General features: G+C 36.8%; 1 non-coding gene across 1 annotated transcript; it reads left to right on the forward strand.

Moving 5' to 3' along the window:
• Positions 1-19,932: 19,932 nt before the first annotated feature.
• On the forward strand, positions 19,933-20,039 carry LOC141644578 (small nucleolar RNA R71). The gene has a single exon (XR_012544191.1). It is a non-coding gene; the product is annotated as a small nucleolar RNA R71 (small nucleolar RNA).
• The last annotated feature ends 608 nt before the right edge of the window (positions 20,040-20,647 follow it).

The following is a 20,647-nucleotide window of genomic DNA, read 5'->3' on the forward strand; positions in this document are numbered from 1 at the left end:
TTGAGAGATGTGACGGTATGAAAATACAGTCATGTTGATGCCTAAGTTGACTAAGCAGTTAGTCGGAGTTATTGACTAATAATTAGTCAAACGCGATGTTGAGATAATTATTTAATACGGATTAAATAATAATGGCTAAAACGAATTAAACGGTTAATTCGTAATTTAAATATAAACGATTATATTTAATTGATGTATATTGAATTAATTATACAATATTGTCTTTGTCGGACATGTATTAATATTTCGACTAAGTCATGTTACTAGTTGATATTTTAATAACCGATAACCGATGACGATTTATAATTAAAAACCCGTCGTATACATATTAGCGAGACGAGTCGGACCACGAGTTAAATGAGGAGAAAGTGGAAAGCCCACTTCCTCCCCTTGAGAACCCACGGACCGAACACAAGAGAACAAAAGGAGAGTTTTCTCTCCTTTTGGCCCTAACTCATTTTCATTTGAAAAAAAATTAGGTTTTTGAGAGCATTCTTCTCTGAAAAACCTAGATCTCACATCTAGCAAAATTCACACAAAACTCTCTCAATATTGCAAGTCAATTAGAGAGTATTTCTAGCGCAAGGGGCATAGTCTCAGACGGTCTTGGGTGCAACGATTAGGAGGAAATCTACTTTGATTTCTGTTCTTAGGCCGCATTTCAAAGGACCCGAGGTTGATTCTTGTTCTTTATCGTTTCTCTATTGTTTTCGTTTATGACCATAAATCGCATGTTAAATTTACGTTATAGTCCTAAAATTTAAGGGTTTTATACGGATATTACCCCACAAATACTTCCGTTGAGCTCAATCCAAATTTCGAATAAATGTGTCCATGATCCAAACCCACATTAACTTGGGCACGGTGTGGCCGATGAAACCCTCATCAACATGAATTCAGTGGATAGACATTTATCACCCACTTCCCCTACGTAACAAGGTTTGTACCCCGGTGTGGCCGAGTGCACTCCCTCACGAAATAGGTTTTCATGGTTTCTACTTTTTGGTAAGGCTTAGTCTCAATTGTTTATTTTTAGCGAGAGGTCATGTCAATTTATTATCTATCACGTTTTAAGTGAACTAAAGCGGTGAACTACGATAATTGTAATTGACACGGTCGATAAACTCGATTAAAATGATAATGCATGTTTTAGTTATGGCGATTTAGCGATGCATGCAACATATAAATAAAATGCAAAGCAAAAATAAAATCCTAGTATGGCCTTCCTAGAATAGTAAATCTAGTAAACTATTACAAATTCGGAAACCAACTCCATTGGTCCCTTGAACTTCGGTCTTGGCACGCATCTCGAGGTAACACCGTCTTTAATGGATCGCCTTCTCGAGTGGCATCGTCTTCAAGGAACTCCGGAATAAATAAATTACATAACAAATTACATAATTTCCTATTATACATTTGTAATTAAAATAAAATAAATCTATTAAATTACAAAACGGTGATACGAGATCACAATAAATTACAACCGAATCGATATTCCCATACATTTCGGGCAATACCAATTAAAAACTAAGGCCATATTAAGTAAAATTACATAATTCAAAAATTACATAAAATAAAATTATAACAATCATAAATAAAATGCAGCATTATAATATGTATGAACATGCCCAATTTTATGCTAAATAGCCTTTAAGGAGCCAATATCGTATATAAATCGGTTTTTACGGATTTGCGTGATTTAACATTTTATAATCACAATAATTACATAAATTCGTATTTATGTACAAGTTAATTACGCTAACCAACTTAGGACTCAAAATTAGTCTCCACTAACATATTGACAATAATTAACTTATATTTCTTAATAATGTTCATAAAAGGACTTAAAATACAAAAATATGTCATAAACTTCAAATAAATCATAAAAATTTCAAATAATTTCAAAATTTGAAATTTAAAGTCATGAACATTCTAGAAAAATACCATGACACGCATAATGTTCAAAAACTTAGGTTAAAAATTTCGAATTTTATCGAGGAAAAACAATGTTGCGGTTTATCGGATTTATCAATTATTACCATAAAAAATATGAGAAAAATTATTTTTATTAACTTTTCACTTTTAGATCTGAAATATATGATGAAATGCAATATGTGATGTTTTTCCTTAGTCATGAAGTATGTTTTAGCAATTTCACTAATTAAAGTCACTATTTATGTTATTTTTCATCAAAAATTCATAAATCATCCATAAAGCTTTCATTATAGCCAATTATTTTACACACATCTTGTAAAATTGCATATGACAACATAATAAATTTCTATGACCAGATTCGAAATATAACTCATATTAACCTATTTTTCCATTTAAATTCGATTTTATCTTGAAAAATCCGTATTTCGAGCATATGAACTCATAAAATTATGAACATTTACAGGTCATCCAAAGATAATATATGTGAAAACATATCCAAAAACCACTGGAAAAATCGAAGTTTAGCTAATTTTAGTCCAAAAATGACATTTTTATCATAAAATCACATTTTTAATGCCATTATTATACAAAATGGACAATAAAATCCATAAATTAACCAAAATATCCTAAATACATTTTAGGACTAGAAACTTTAATCATGCATAATAAATTTCGGGATATATCATAATAAACACAAATTTGTATGTTTTGTTTGTTAATCGTATAACTCGGAAAAACAATAACTGATTTGCATGCAAACAACCTAAGACTCATGATACCGCTTGTTAGAAATCTATATCTCATTATACTCAACATATTCAAATATGTTATAATTTAATTTTGTCATAAAAATAAATTTAGATCTTATGCATGCAAACATAAATAAATATAGAGAAGACATCGTTTTCCTTACTATAAAATTTCGGATCAAAGGGCACAAGTAAGATCTCCTTCTTACTTGTTCTTGAGCTTTCCTTATATGAATGAACAAAGATTCAAAGATAGAATCTCTCCCAAAGATGAATACCCAAGATAACCACTTAATAGATTAATATTATTAGATCTAGAATAATAATAATCTTACTAAAAATTGACCCAAAATATTTATTTTGTACTCTATTATTTCGGTAAAATAGAGGAAGGAATTTTTGGAGTTTTTATCTCTCTAATTTCATAAGATGTGTAGAGAGTTTTTATTTCTTACACTAGAAATAAGAATTGTATGAATGAATAATGAAAGAACCCATTTGGCTCTCTTTAGAAGGCAAAACCGGTGGGTGTGGGGAGGGTGCTCTATGCACGGGCTTGATTCTCTAACCAAGAATATAGGCATGCAAGGCTAGGTGTTGGTTTCATAATTATGTTTTCCACTTATAAATAATCAACACAATTTTATCTTAATACACCCTCCATTTTGGTATACACACATAAAATGGATGAGTCCATTTTATTTGTGATTTTGTCAATATATCACATGTGACACATTACATGACATCTTATATATAAAATGTATTTTTAACAATTAAAAATCAACATATTAATAAATATGTCACTTATAAAAATTAACATAGTAATTCACAATTACTTGTACCAAAATGGTTTACCAATTTATAAATCACAACATCTTGTATTTATAATAAATTATTCATTCAGTTTCAATTGTTTCCGTAAACAATAATTTCATCTAAGTAATAAAACAATTCGATTACTTAGACCGTATCTTATTTAATCAAATTACAATGAGACACGTAAATATTACTTCCAAAATCGTCCGTCAATTTAAAGTAATTTAATTAACTCGTATCGTCATACGATCAATTAAATATTCAATTAAGAGTGTTACCCTTTAGGTATGACCTAAGGGGATCAACTGATCACCACCGTCGCACGACAGTAATGTCAAACTCTAGTCAGCCAATCATTACCGATATGTGTGGACCAGTTGACTGTAAAATACTACATCCCACATGTATTTTTAAAACAAGATTTAAACATGTGATCATCATGATCAACAGTTGTGATCGCATTATTGTCGGAGGACACATATTCCAACACCAGGTTACCCATCGCCACAGGTAACCCTCACCGCCAGTGGGGGACCGCAACCTTGCCCACCTAAGCCCCGCTCATCGCAACGAGCAAATAACCCATGTCCATTACTGTGCACATCCCCCTTGTGACGGAAACCACAAGGGACGAATCAAGGGCGTGAATCCATTCCCGATGATGACTCCACTCAGCCGAGGGCGCACCTCAAGAACCATAGACAAACAACAATCAAACCAAACATCCAAGAATGATAATTTGAACAACAATACTAATCATCCAGTACATCAATCAACATCATCTTAAATCAATTGAACATACAACTAAGTAGGGAAACCCTACCTTATAATGAATCTGAAATCACAAGTATTCAGCGGAAGCTAGAACTGTTCCTCTACGAATCCCTCACCTAACAATAATCACAACAATATTATATCACAATCATTCCGATCCACCTTTTTCCCAATCTAAACCACTAGGGCAAAACCCTAAAAGTCAAACATAGCCAATTAACAAAGTACTAGTGACTTACCGACGAAACCGATATGGAAAAGACGAATGAAAGACTCACGATCGATCAATTAGCCTTGAGAGTGATTAGGGTAATTAGAGAGAGATGAACGTCAATAGGTTTTGTAAAAATGATTTGTAAACTGTTAAAATGTAATTTATAATCTTTAATCACCCTAATCAAAACCGCGGAAATTAATCCCGTCAGACCGGATACTCTGTCAGTGGTACTCGGCCGAGTACGCCTTACTCGGCCGAGTATCTCACTACTTGGCCAAGTGTTTCTGAGCAGTAGCTTGACCAGAAAATACACGACACCCTACTCGGCTGAGTTCCCCCCTATTCGGCCGAATAGACTAGACTCAAAAAACCGTGGTATTACACCGGTATCAGCGTGTAACCTCGTTAATTTAATGCATTTCTTAACATATTTTTCATTACGACTCATTTGAGAAGCATCTCTATGTTGTTTACACGAGGGTGACATTGGATATCTTCTATGCTCGTTGTGGGAGTGCTTGAGAGTTGAGACACTCGGATAATGGTATTATTATTATTGAAGAGGAGATTTGGGGTTGAAAGGGTGGCCCTCTCCTTTACAAAAAAATAAGGCCAATTCTTGAAATCGTTTCATAAAAAATAAAGTTGTAAAGGATAGAGAAAAAAATATTTAAAATATGTGTGTATTAGAGAGAAAATGGAGAGAAATAAATGGAAAGGACTAAATTCCCAAGTATGTATATGCACAAGTGTACTATATTTCAAGGTTTTTATTGAATTCCATCAATAAAGCTTGTAAATTTGATGATCATAATCAAAGGCACAAAATGCCCTTGTGATCAAGTTAAGATGACTAGTACGGGAATATGTCATGTAATTTTTTTGAGAAAGGACTATCTACTTGATCAATGTTCCCATGCTTGAAAAAAACCTAAACATTAATGAAGGACAGAAAGGAGACAAGGGATATCTCTCTAAAATTCTAGAGATATGAGAACCAAAAAAAAAAAAAAGAAAAAAAAAAGAGCCATTAGAACAATTATTAGTACGATTGAAAGCACCAAATTTTAGCCTTATTTTCTCTAATCCCAGATCTACCTCTTCTAATTTTCACTTTTCCCTTTTCCTAATTAGAAGAGCTCTAATAAAGAGAAACACAAATACACATGTTATATGATTCAACCTCCATAGAGGCTCTGTGGCCAGCGTTTCCGGTCGATTGTTTTCGGTCGGTAGACTGCCCTGCTCTTACTTCCAACGAATTTATTCTTTTTTAATTCTAAGCGTGGGTTGATTGTACTGGGTTAGGGCAAGACTGTTTCCAATGGAGGTTTTTGTGCCCATTGGTCTCTCTTAGTAGATCTGACACTGCGGTTCCCTACCACAAGATTGGTGTCTCCTCCTCCTCCTCTAAAGCACAAGTATGCTCTCTCTCCCTTTATTTGCACTATTGCTGCCTCTATAAAAGCTGATTTGGTTAAGGGAGTTACTACAATTCTCTTCCCTTTTCTCTCTATCTTTATCTTTTTTAGTGCTACCTTTGTAGCTTTAGATCTTATCTTTTGTATGGATTCTGAAATGAGTTTTAAAAGTGTTCTCTTAGGATATTTTTCTGCCTCTCCTGTAACTCAGGTTGATGAGGTCGTACCATCGAACTCCTTTATGGAGGTTCTTAGTGTGATCCAGCCGGGGATTCAACATACTGAGACTCCATAGACTCAGGTGGAGCGTGATGAGGAGAGTCCCCCAAAAAAAATATTTTTCTTCGTAACCTTCCTGAAGTACAAAAAGAAGTTTTAAAACTTTCTAAGTCTTGCTTGGTTGGTCAAATGCTACAAACCTCTGTTGATTTTAAGCTTGTGGTTGGTCGTCTTAAAATTGAATGGAGTTTTACTGCTGGTAGTATAGATTTCTTAGATATGGGTAACCAATGGGTGCTCATTAAATATGCCAACCCGAATGACAAAGAACGTATTTGGCATGATAAATCGTGGCATGTTCTAGGAGACCTATTTGTTATTAACCCTTGGATACCTATGTTTGACCCTTACTGTGAGTCTATCACTCATGCTGATGTATGGGTCAGACTACCCAGATTTCCAATTGAGTTAGATAGTTTCGTTCCAATTTGTAAACTCTTTAAAGCTAATAAGGTTGGCTGGTTGCTTAAATTAGATATTTTCGCTGAAGAAAAATTCAATATCAAGTTTGCTAGAGCCTGTGTTTCAGTTAATGTGGCACTTCCCCTAATCTCGTAAATTGAAATTGCTCGTGTTGGTGGTTTAAATGATGCTTTTGTTGTTTGGTATGAAGATTTTCCCATTGGTTGCTCTTGTTGTGGATCACCATCATACATTATCGATGTTTGCCCTTTATTATCACTCCCCACAAGGGAAAATAAAATTTTCATTAAAAAAGATCCAAAAATTCTTGAACTTTCCGAGTCTACTTTGGCAAAAGCCTCTTGGGTAGAATCACATGGAATCACGACTGAGACGACTGATGTGATCCATGCCCCAATGAGGAGTGTGCCTAAGACTAAAGTATGAGTTGTACCCAAGAAAGTATCTCAGCCATTTTCACAAAAAAAAGAACAAACAATCTGACACTTCTAAAATCCCAAAAAAGGATAAAGCTATGTCCAAGGGTGTTGTCTTTAAAGAATCTTCTAATGCTATTGGTAAAATTTTTGAACCTATGCCAACAAGTAAAGGGAAAGGTAAAGGTAAATTAGTGGTTGAAACCAGTGCATCGTCTTTGCTAGAGTGCTCTGATCTTGCAATAGCTCATACGAATGAACTTAAAATAGTTCATGCTGATATGAATCCCAGTGTGGGGCTCGGTCAAATTGAGTCCAAGATCAACAATGGCAAGACTTTTGCTCTGTGTGAATTAGTTTCTAATTCTGGTTCTTTAGCGATCGTTCCAGTCCCTAAGATTACTAACTTTTCTAAAGATATTATTGTTTCCAACCCTTTCTCCCTTCTTGGAGAGGGTCTGGATACTGATGTTATTGCTCCTAAAGGTGCTCTAGCAGATTTTATGTACGATGATGATGATTTACTTGATGATGATGACTTAATTGAATGCTCTTTCAACTCCATGAACTCTACAAACTCCTTTATTCGGTAAATTGGATATCTGGAGGTGAACAATGACAAGTGCATTTCTAATTCCAAGGATTCAGGTTCGTCAAAAAGAAAGATGGAGGATGTAGAGGAAGTTGATTCGGCATCAACTTCTTCTAAACGCTCTAGGACTTAAAGGCTTTTAGCCTTTCTCCCCCTTCCTTTATCAAAATAATTAATGATTGTCCATAATCTTTAGAACAACCATCTGTAAATATTTTGATGTTTTTGCCCGCTACTTTACTTGGTTTCTCTGTACCTTTTGTTGGGAAGTAGCTCGGAATTTCTTAAGGGGGAGTGTACTCGTGTATTCTATGGTTGCATTAGTTTTTGATCTTTTGAAGAAGCTTTCTAGTAAAGCTTCTTCCTTCCTTGTCGGTATCCAACTTAATTTATATCTAATCTCAAGGGGGGATTGCTTTATATGGTTGTCGTGTGCTTTTTTCTCTTTTCGCTTTGTCGTATGCGCGTTATACTCTCTTGAAACTCTTGATGAAAGCATTGTTAACCCCACTGCCAGAATTTATTTTGAACAAGGTAATGCTGTATCTTTCTTAGGCTGTTTTATTTCAACAAGTACTTGGTTTACCACAGATTATGTCGAAGGGTATAGTCATTCTTGCTTGATTATCAATCGTTTTTGCCATTTCGAATTTTACTTTAATAGAGAAGATTGCATTTGCCATTGACAGGCTAAATCGCACACCTATCAAAGATAAACTAACTGGCCTAAACTAATACAGTAGAGGAAGTCGGGATCGTATCCACAGGGAGACAATTGTGTTCTATTTGCTAAATCTAAGTTTGTCTAAGTCACAAATGGGGGGGGTGTTTGATTGGTTTGTTTAATAACTAAAGCAGCGAAAGAAATATAAATAAAGCGTAAAAAATATGAAATTCAAATAATAAGAGAAAAGGCTAGAACATCGGGTTACCATGAAAATGCAACGGTCAAGTCTAGGTTAACGGTTGGCATGAATACGGTCTGAAGGGTAGTGAAAAGGTCATTCCGGTCCGCTATTCGCCCTAGAGTACTAATTTAGCTTTCGCTCTAATTAGGATGGTCTATTGTTTGTAGCAGATCTAACTTCTTTCAATCTCTCGATCTATGTCGAAGTTTCTCGGGTCAAAGCTACAATTAACAACACAGATTTATATTAATGTCAAACCTAATCACCTAATTAAGACCGTCTTATTATCATGGCTCCCCTAAATCCTAGCAAAGAGAATTTAGCTACGCATATTTAAATCTATGATAACAATAACAAATATGATAATTGATTCAAACATGATAAGTAATTGACAAGAATAAATAAGCATGAAATAAACGAGATTAAAAGAGAAAGAAAAAGACAAGAATAAGGAACAAAGGAAGAACAAGAATAAATTAAATTACCGAATGAAAGAATAAATTACCAGTTTTCAGATCCAAAAATCTAGAGCAAAGAAACGTAAAGAGAGTTTTAACAGTGTAAAAAGATGTAACCTAATAAAGTTTTCAAGTTATTCTTTTATACGAAGTCCAAAATAAAACTAAACAAATTAAAACTAAACAAGAGACTAATTGGGCTGAAAACATAAGTTGGAAATCTCGGCCATATAACATCCAGTCGATCGACCAAGCAGAATGGTCGATCGACTAAAAAGAGCTGTTGAGATGAAATAAGTCGATCAACCAAAAACGCCAGTCGATCGACTTTTTGTCGTCGCGCATTTCCTGCAACACGCACTGAACTTCAAACGGCCGTCATTTCTTCGTGACTTGGGCAAACAGAGCGTGTTTGGTGACGTTGGAAAGTTAACAGGACAAGCTTTCATCTCCAATTTGAATCACTTGATTATCATTTGTAGAACTAGAGTTATAGCTCTTCAAATTAGGCACTAGTAATGTGAAGCTTTTCTTTTGCTCGATAAGTTTCCTTACTTCACTACGAACTCCAAAAGGATGATTTACGAGCTCGTTTATACCAAGACTAGAAACGGGATCTCATCTCACCTTTGTTGATAGGATTTGGCATATATTTGCACATTTGGGCGAATTAACCTGTCAAATCCATAACATGTATCCAAAGTAGCAAACGCGGGGAATATAGCAATGAAATAGCATATGAAATGCATAGAAATGCGTGCAAAAATATGGAATAAAAGCATATAAAACGCACGCATCAGCTATTCCTCAAAGGTGCTGAATAGCTTTTGTTTTGCTTGTTCTGTTGCGACCGACAGCAGTTTTACGCATATTGGGTGCTTTTTGGTCGTCTTTTTTTTAGCAATTTCCCTTCAATAAATTTTTTTTAGTCCCAATTGTATTTTGCCTTTTGGAATGTTCGTCAAATGGTATTAACATCTTAGCTTTTTACCTCATATGCTATGGCTTTGTTTCCCTCAGTCTTGGTGAATACAATCGAATTAATCTGAATCTTTCTCTAAGAAATGATGTTGAACTTTTTTGCCAACTTGAACATTTTTGGAGTAGAGTGCAATTTAGCTGCCGTTTCATTTTGTTTCGTTACAAAACTTCTTGGCCATATAACCTGGGAATTTCATAAGTTTTGTGCTGGTTTCACCTTTGTCTTAGCAAATTGGTTACGATTTTATTTTATTATCCATGAATATTGTTTTTTGGAATGTTAGAGATACTAAAAGAAAAAAAATCCGCTCAAGAACTAAATTTCTTTTGCTCGTCAAATGGAATTAAAATCTTAGCTATATGTAACACTAAATCGTCTACTAAGCCTGACCCTTATCTGATAGCTAACTTTGGGTTTATTAATTGCGACTTTATCCCTAGTGTTGGGTTATCAGATGGTGTTTGGTTATTTTGGAAAGAGTCTAGCTCTATGACTTTTTCGTTAAAGTCACTTTTAAATCAAATTGATTCATTGCTTGAGAAGTGTGTGATCTGACGAATAATGTATTTTTTTGCCTTATTTTTGTTTATGTCCCAGCGCAACCGTCTGGGAAGACGGAATTTTGGATAAATTTCAAAGTTGGTTCTTAATCTTGACATGCCTTTCTTATTACTAGGAGATCTTAACGAGATTAAGAATCCTAGTGAAAAAGAAGGGGGTGCAAAGGTTAGCAATGCACGTTTTTTTAAGATTAACTAAGTTTTTGAGTGATACTAATTGTATAGATCTTCTGTTTTCCGGTAATTTCTTTATTTGGAGAAAAAAGAAATCTGGTCCTGAAAATAATTTTCAAATCCTTGATAGAGCATTAGCCTTTCCTAATTGGGTTAGTATATATCCAAACATGCAGTTTGCACACCATGCTAGCTTTCACTAGCTCAGACCACTGTCCTATTTCCGTGAAGTTCCATAACCAAATTCATAAGAAATCCCCTCCCCCCCCCCCCTTTTAGATTTGAAATTATGTGGACTTTATGAGATGATTTTAGTAAGCTCATCAAAAAGTGTTGGCAATACTAATTTCATGGGTCTTATATATTTTGCCTCTCTCAAAAAGGCAAATTTCTAAAACAGAAGACTAAAAAATATAATCAGTCTACTTTTGGAAATATTTTTAGACAACTTTAAATTGCTGAAACCAAGTTAGAGAATATAGAAAACCAACTAGGTTCATCCCATTCATCGGTTTTAGAAGTCGCACAGTTGAAATGGCTAAAAAAGCGTAATGCCCTCCTTGACTATAAACGTATATATCTATTGGCAAAAAAAACTCGTATAGACAAAGCTAACTTTTGAGATAATAATACTAAGTATTTTCAAAATCATGCTACAATTAGACGTAGTAGAAATGGTATTAAACAATTTATTAATAAGGATGGTGTGCTTTTGGTCGGGTTTTACTCTTCGGAGCTTTACTTTTCGGTTACTTGTCGTTAGGAGCACCTAGACCAAAACATTATTTATAACTTCACAAACAACTCTACTATTAGTAAATAGGCAAGTAAAGGTCGGATCCCAAGGGACGGGTATTAATGTAGGATTTTCGATTGCAAGTAGCGGTGTCTAGGGGTGTCACGATTTGGGGTTGAGATAAGAAGATCACTAAACTAAATAGCAATAAAAGTAAACAAGCAAGATTGTTAAAATGAGATGTAAACAATTGATTAAAAGCACTAGGGTGTCATGGGGTCATAGGGGATTCATGGGAATTGATCATACAAACATATTCTCAAATTATAAGCAAGCAATTATTGTTGTGATGGATCGAGTTGGTTTATATCTTACAATCCTAGGAAGGTTTGGGTCCCGGAGCCGAATCGATTAGATTGTACAACACCTACAAGTCGACTTAATCCTCCCTACTCAACTATATGCATGGTCTAATGAGACTCGAGTTGGTTTATGTCTTATAAGTCTCATTGAAAAGGTAGGTGATGGGTAAAAAATGCAAGGATTCATAGGCTCGCATTTCATCAAACATAACATGTGCATAAGTTGAGATCACAACAAGCAAGCAAATATACTATGAAAACATATTAAATTAAGCATGAATCATTCCCCATGTTGGTTTCCCCTAATTACCTATTAACCCTAGTTAAGGAAACTACTCACTCATTATCAAGTTTAACATGTTAACAAGGTTGTCAATCACATTAACAAAGCAAAACATGATGAATAAATGAAGATGATTAACAATAATTAAAAAGGGATTAAGAGGATTATACCTACTAGTGATTCCAAAATAAAGTAAAGAATAATAGAAGTACTTGATGAATGATTGGAAGGTTGTCAATCTCCCATTAATAACCCAAATAATCTTCAATTACCCAAAATAAAAGATGAACAAAAGAGAGATTAAGGAAATGAGATTTGTATTAATATTTGATTAGAAGTTGATTACAAGATTAAGAAGAGATTAGAATGATATAAACTACACTAAGGATTGATAAGAAGAACATGATTATCTAATTAGACTAATGGGGTATTTATAGTGGGGATTAGGTACACAAATTAGGGTTTACTAAGGGCGTAAATGACGATTAAGTCCTTGAGGAATCACTCCTCTCAGAAAAGATGCGAGTCTCCTTTTTGCCGGTCTTTCATAAATATGCGCATCTTTCATGGAGGGAAGAAAAGGGCGTATATGGCTGTAAGGGAATCCGAGCGTCCAAGGTGTCAGGACGGGCGGATTTCCTGGTGGCTGGACGGGCGGATTTGTATGCTGGACGAGCGAATTGTGGGTGGTTGGACGGGCGTCCCTTTTGCAAAGACGCTCGGATTCCTCACGTCTTGGACGGGAGTCTTCTTTGTTGGACGGGCGGATTGTGTCACAGCTTCCTTTTCTTCTTTTCTTCTTCCAATAATCCTCCGGGATTTAGTCGGGGATGCAAGGATTTCTTCATCATTGCCCATCTACTATAATATGTACAAAGGCCTTCTAGTCTTATCTTCTCCTTGATGCTTGGTCATTAGATTCGATCAATTTAGCTCCATTTTGCCATGAAAATGCAAGGTTTGCACTCCTCTCCTACCAAGGGAACAAAACCTCAAAGAATATGCAAAACAAAGGACTAAAGATAGTAAATGACCCAAATATGCATCAAAAAGCATAGGAACGAGGCTAATTCGAGGACTAAATGTGCTTAAATAATGGTCACATCAAATATCCCCAAACCGAACCTTTGATCGTCCCGAGTAAAGAGGTGACAAAACTAGGACCATTATTTAAACTAACCTAATAACATAGCCGATAGGAGACAATTAGTGGGTCTCAATCCGCCCCTTCAACTCACAACAAGACAACCATGAGGTATGATGCCTTCTTTCAAGGCAAGGTGGGTCTTGCCAAAATGGCGACACATCCAATCATTAAAGCACACAAAATCAAGTAATGGATGCATCTACAAAAGAATATCCACTTTCCTCATCTAAGCGGCGGAAATTATCTACAAGGGAAGCAATTCAAGGGTACACACTCCTTTATAGATGCAATTTCTTCAAACTACTAAGCCTAGAAGGATACCAATAAATCACCTCCAAGTTGTGTCAAGCTAGGGTACCTTTTTCCTCAATCGTTAAATGCTTTTGTCAAGAATATACTCCCTATGGTGTTAGAAACACTGGAGGATCGCGGAATTCCCCCTCTTGCCTAGACAAGAAGAAGGGTCGTCCCCTCTCTACCATGCACAAAAATGGATACGATGGATTAAGGGATCGATAGTATTTGAGTTTCATTTGGGAGTTTGCTTTGTTGTTGTTTTTTCCCCAATTTCTTGTGGCATATAACATTTGAGAACACTTTCTTTTTGCCATTTCTTTTGATTTTTGGCATTTCAATACTTGACAACTTTTTAGCTTTTGCATTTTTCTTTTGAACATTTTCAAAGTCACCCCATATGTAGTGAGGGTGCCTCATATTAGAAGCATAGGAGTTTTCATTTTTGTTACTCCTCTTTTCTTTTGATGCATTTTGCAAACTTTTTCTTTTCTTTTCTTTTCTTGAACTCAAATTTGAACAATTTCTTTTTGTGCCCATTCCCTTTGATGACAAAATGTATGGTAGAACATGGATGAATGATGGTTGCATGGTTTCAAGGGTCACCTTGGAATAAACGGTAGCCAAGGAGTTATCACACCACAAGGTACTCTTGACTAGGCCTTAATCCATGGGTCAAAGGATACTAGCATGACACATCCTAGGGTATTTTACAAGTATTCTAACAAGGAAAGTCTTAAGAAGAAAAAGCATCTACTAGGGCCTATATACACTTGTCAAGCTTCCCAAGTAGACGGTTTCACAAAATTTTTCTAACATGCAACTATATGCCATGATGCAACTAACATTTATACATCCTAATGCATATGATTCTACCGACTAGTATGCCAAATAAACTAAATGCAAGTCTTAAATTCACATTGTTTATACCGCATCAATCAAAATAAAGCCACATAGTCATTAACATAAAGAGGAAAAAGGAGATTGGAAAGATCATACCATGCGGTCTTCAATATCCACATGTCTCGGATGTGGCATAGTCGATCAATGTGAACAAGGATGAACAAACATAATATATACAAGACTACACTACAAAGGAAATGAACATGTTTTTGGTTTTTTCAATTTTCAATTTTTATGGATTTTTCGAAATTTTTGATTTTTTTTGGATTTTTGAATAAAATTCAAGTTAGAATTTCCCATCCCCACACTAGTATGGGCATTGTCCTCAATGGCCAATACGATAGAAAATTATGCAAGCATGATGCATGATTTCTAAACTAAATGCAAGCTATACTAAGCTACACTACATGATGCATGAGTTTTTGTTATGGCGGAGAGCGTAATTTAGATTACCTCCCGATGCGTATGCATGGACTTCCCCAAACCAAAATAGACATTATTTCTAATGTCTTGAATTTTGGGGTAGCTTATGCACACGGAATGCAATGCATGAAACTACAAATTGTCATTTTGGATTTTACAAGTGGGAACAATAAAAAGAACACCTTAATGAAGCCAAGGTGTTATTCCTCCATGTTTCTAGGACTCCTCGAACAAATGATCAAAATACAATAAAGAAAACAAAAGAAGTAGACAAACCGTAAGAGGGGTGAAAGAGTGTAGGAGCCTCCAAGGTTTGCTAATCCTCCATCATATCATCATTATCATCATTTTCCTCCATAGAAGTGGAATTATCTCCACTCCCACTTTCACTTCCTTGCCCTTCCTCACTTTATTCTTCTTCCTCATCTTGAGCTTCTTCTTGTTCAACATTCTCTTGAACCTCTTGTTCTGCACCTTCTTCATCAACACCCTCATCAACATTCTCCTCTCCACCCGGTCTTCCACCACTAGAGGTGCTTGGAAAGAAAACTTCCATATCCGCCCAACTAGGCAAAGGACATGATGGATCAAGAAGTCCTTGCCTAGCTAGATGTAGGAGGGGCGGATATTGGTCCTTGTAAGCGTCCACTCTATCATTGTAAGCTTGCTTGTGCATTTCCCTCATGAGTAGAGTTAAGTAATGATATTCTACCTCGACATCCTTGGGTTAGAACTCGTGATACTCAAATGGGTAGGGTGGTGTGACAATGGAGGAGGAGGGCCCATCAATCTCGCCTCTTTGTTGTTGAATAATATACTCGGTCTCCTCGGAGAGTGGAAGAAGGTAGTTTAGTCGGTGAACACTCAATCGGCAAATCTTTGAAGGCAAAATGAAGGATCTAGCATCATTGGTTAACCACCCATATTTGGTGTCAAGAGGAGCATGCTTGACCCACTTAAACTTATGAATCATGGTGTCCATATCAATGAGATGACCTCCTTTGACCGCCACATAAGTTTTGTCTTTGTTGAAATTTGGGTTGAAGTGCTTGGCCAAATAGGTAACTAGTCCTCCATTCACAATAAAAGCGGTGCCCTCTTTACCACAATCGACATTAAGCCATCTTTCAACCAAAAGTCTTAGAGCATTGTATGGCTTAGTATATTCCCTTCCTATGTTCAAGGCCGACTCAAGAAGAACAAAATCGAGCTTGGTAAGATGATTAGTGCCATTTCTCGCTACCAAAGTATTCCCAATGACCTTATGCCACACTCTAATGCCCGGATGGTGGACTAATAGAGCAAGACAATCATGAAAGCGCACAAATTTCTTTCCGGAAATTGCCTCCCAAAGAGGAGCGGGGTCGTACTTTTTGGGGATCTTGTGATAGTATGGGGTATCACTAAGGCCTAAAATCTTACTCAATTCACCAAAAGTGATGCGTCTATTGACATTTGCAAGACGAAACTCGATGTGGGTTCTAGTTTCCACCCTTGTAACTTTCAAGGAACTCAAAAATTCCAATGTGAGGGAGGGGTATGTCAATTCCTTCATGGTGAACAATTTACTCAATCCCATAGCCTCAAAGAAGGTTTTGGTTTGTTCAAGAACACCCAACTTAGACAAAGCATCTTCACAAATAAATTTTGTAGGCATAATGGTCTTCTTAGCAAAGAGAACAAATTTATCCCTATGAGAGTCGGAAGTGAAAATTACCTCAAGATAATTAGATAGTTGCTCAATGACCGGAGTTGTTGATGTTGTAGCTTCCATAGGGGGACCTTGTTGAACCTCCAACCTTGCCTCATGAACTACCAATGCCTTTGACAATTTTTTGCTTGAAGAGTTTGCTGCCTTTTTGAAAGTGTCTTCTTTGGGGGTGCCTTGTTACCTCCTTTAGTCCTTGCCATTGTTGATTACACCAAAGAGAGAATGAAATCTTCAATTTTTAGTTATACCCAAATCGATTTAAGATTAAAGAATGTTGCTTTGTATCTTAAAAATCGACTCAAAGGTTGAAGATTTTGGTGTTTGAATGAGTTGTTGTTGTAAAAGGAGTGATTAATTTTTGTTGTGGGGAAGTTTGGATTTGATTTTATTGAATTTGGTTGAGGAAATCTTGTTTTGTTGATGTAGAGGATGAGGATTTTTGGGGTTTTTGGGTTTTGGGTAGTGTTTGAATGAGAAAGGAATGAAAATGAATGAGGGGGAAGAGGTTTAAAAGACCCGTTAAATTTGAAAACAGCAGCAGGGACGAGCGGATTCAGGCCTAGGATGCTCGGATTCTGCACGTTTTGCTTCAGGAAAAGACGCCTCAGGACGAGCGTCTTTGGGTAAAGACGGGCGGATTCCTCAATGTGAGATGAGCGGATTCTTTGAAAGACGCTCGTATTCTGTTACAGGGTGATTCCTTAAAATTAAACATCATAAAGACGAGGGTCTTCTTTGCAAGACGAGCGTCTTGTATCAGACGAGCGGTTTCTTCACTGGGACGCTCGGATTCTGCGACAGACCATTTTCTTGAATTCCACAGCTCAGCCAGACGAGCGTCTGGTGATATAAGACGCTCGGATTCATCAGGACGAGCGGATTCTCTCATCACACACTCGGATTCCTCCATGTCCACACGGATTCAGGTCCATCCGTGGGGACTGCTTAACCCGTATCATTTTCATTCTTCAATTCTCGTGTTCTTCATTATAGGGGCACTACAAAGGCATGAATAGCCTAGGCAATTTCTATCCCCACACTAAGTCAAAGCACTACACATCAATGAAATCATAAGTCCCTCCCTCACTTCTCTCAAAGATGATGAATATCTTGATCAAGGCACAAAAATATAAATCCAAAAATGACAAAAATGCAATGTAAAAATTGAAATGCAAGTTAGGGAGTTAGAATATTTACAAATGGTGGTTTAGGGAGGACACCACCAAACTCTCATCCAATGTGAGATGTCAAGGGGGCATGTTCAAGGTGTTGTTGATGTTACTCAACACCTTGAAGAAGTAGTCGAAAGCTTGTTCATTATCATGATAAAGATCCTCAATAGATCTTTGCACTTGTTGTTCTTCATGATGGTCTTGGTTCATAGCATTACCAATGTAGGGATTGAATATCCCTTCGAACTCATCATCCCAAAGACCGCAAACTTCGTCTACTTGATCATTAAAAATCTCTTGAGTTGATAGAGACAACTCTCCTTCTTTCTTGTTTTGGCCAACGAGGCCATCTTCTTCACTTGTCATGGGTGAGCTTTTCAAGCCCTCTTTGTTGCTATTCTCTTGCTCTTTGAATGGAGCATCATCAACTTTCTTTTTCCACTGGAATTCCGACTTCTTCCTATCATTCTTCCGGCTATAGTGATCAACCATAAAGCATGGCTCATGCAAACGAGGAGCTCTCATGGTCTTGTCAAGATTGAAAGTTATGCTCTTGTCTCCCACTTCTAGAGTAAGCTCTCCGTGCTTCACATCTATCACCGCACCCACGGTGTGCAAGAAAGGTCTACCTAGAATGATCGGAATATTGGAGTCTTCTTCCATGTCAACAATGACAAAGTCCGGCGGGATGAAAAATTTCCCAACTCTCACGGGAACATCTTCCCATATCCCTAACGGTGTCTTCATCGATCTATCGGCCATTTAGAGTGTGATGTTGGTACATTTAAGCTCTCCCATCCCTAACCTTTTACTAACCGAATACGGCATAACACTCATGCTTGCTCCTAGATCACACAAGGCCTTGTTGATCGTGGTGTCGCCAATGGTACACGGTATTGAGAAGCTTCCCGGGTCTTTAAGTTTCGGAGGTGAACTCCCTTGAAGGATTGCACTACTCACCTTAGTGAAGGCGATAGTTTCAAGCTTCCGGATCGACTTATTTTTCATAAGGATGTCCTTCATGTACTTTGCATAGGCCGGCACGTGATTGATTAATTCCGTGAAAGGAATCGAGACTTCCAAGTTCTTCACAATTTCCATAAATTTCCCAAGTTGGTCGTCGAACTTAGGCTTAGCTTGACGACTTGGGAATGGGAGTCTAATCACAATGGGCTCTTTCTCCTTGGCCTTCTCTTCACTTTTCTTTGAAAATTCTTCTTTTGTTGGTTCTCCTTCCTTAGAGTTTTGCACAACTTCTTCTTTCTCACTAGCTTCCACAACTTCATCCTCAACTTGCTTCTTTGGTCCTTCATACCTCGTACCACTCCTCAAGTGAATGTCACTAACCGTTTCATATCTTGGGGGATTACTTTGAGGTGGTAATTACCCCTTTTGTCTTTGAAAACTTGAAGATGCTAGTTGGATCAATTGAGTTTCCAACATTTTTGTGTGGGCTAGGATGTTGTTGATGGTGATGTCTTTTGCTTGGCTATCCTTTTGCATTTGAGTGAAAAATTCTTGTTGATTCTTTTGCATTTGGAGGACCGCTTTTTGAACATCAAAACCTTGGTCATTTTGTTGATTGTATGGAGTTTGATTTTGGTAACCTTGGTTTTGGTTGAAAAAGGGTCTTTGGTTTTGGTTTCTCATGGGAGGTGGGGTGTATGTTGGTTGAGGGTTTTGAACATTTTGGCTTTTGTATGAGAGATTTGGGTGGAATTTTGTGTTTTCATTGTAATAATTGGAATAAGGGGTACCACTCTTGTATGCTTGAAAAGCATTCACTTGTTCATTTGTTCCCCTACATTCACTTTGGTCATGTCCCAAAGTTCCGCAATTCTCACATATCCCACTTGGGATTGATGAAGATGCTACCATGGCATTAACATGATGCTTTGGTGATTTTGAGGCTTCTTCAAGTTTAGCCATAGCCTTCTCAAACTTCAAGTTTATGGTATCAATATGAGCACTAAGTTGAGCACCCAATTGAGTAATAGAGTCCACTTCATGCTTTTCTCATCTAGTAGCCTTGCGGGGTCTACTATATTGTGAGTTATGGACCGCCATTTCCTCAATCTTGTTCCAAGTTTGATTATCGTCAACTTCGGTGAACATACCATTTGATCCCATGTTGAGAATGTTTCTTGAGTCTTCATAAAGACCATTCCAAAATTGTTGTACCAAGAACCATTCGCTAAGTCCATGATGAGGACATGAGCGACAAATTCCTTTGAACGGCTCCCAAGCTTCATACAAAGATTCTTCATCCCTTTGCTTAAAACCCGTAATTTGAGCTCTTAGCATGTTAGTCTTTTCCGGAGGGTAGAATTTTTTGTAGAAAGCTAGAGCCAACTTTTTCCAAGAGTCAATTCCAAGAGTAGCCTTATCAAGGCCTTTCAACCATTGTTTTGCGGTGCCAATTAGAGAAAAAGGAAATAAGACCCATCGAATTTGGTCTTGAGTTACACCGGTTTGTGAAATCGCATCACAATAGTCACAAAAAGTTTCCATGTGAGAGTGAGGGTCTTCACTAGGCATCCCCCCAAATTGGCTTCTTTCGACTAATTGGATAAATGCGGATTTAGCAATGAAATTTCCGGTTAAGTGTTGTGGTGTGGGAGTACCATTGGGTAGGTTCTCCTCGGTTGGTACGGAATGTGATGAAAATTTAGGCATTGTGGGTTGATTTTGTGTTGGATTGGGTGTTGGGTTCTCCTCACCTTCTCTTGCAAAAGGGTTGACGAACTCAATAGTGTTTGGTTGAATATCCACAACCTCACCAATACCTCTCAAAGTACCTCTAGCAAGTCTTCTATTGTTTGTCAAAGTCCTTTCAATTTCGTGATCAATGGGTAACAAGTTACCTTGTGATCTTCTAGACATGCAAAATATCAAACAACTTGAAAAAAATT

This window comes from Silene latifolia, chromosome 2 (genome assembly GCF_048544455.1).
Source record: "Silene latifolia isolate original U9 population chromosome 2, ASM4854445v1, whole genome shotgun sequence".
NCBI classification, from domain to species: domain Eukaryota; kingdom Viridiplantae; phylum Streptophyta; class Magnoliopsida; order Caryophyllales; family Caryophyllaceae; genus Silene; species Silene latifolia.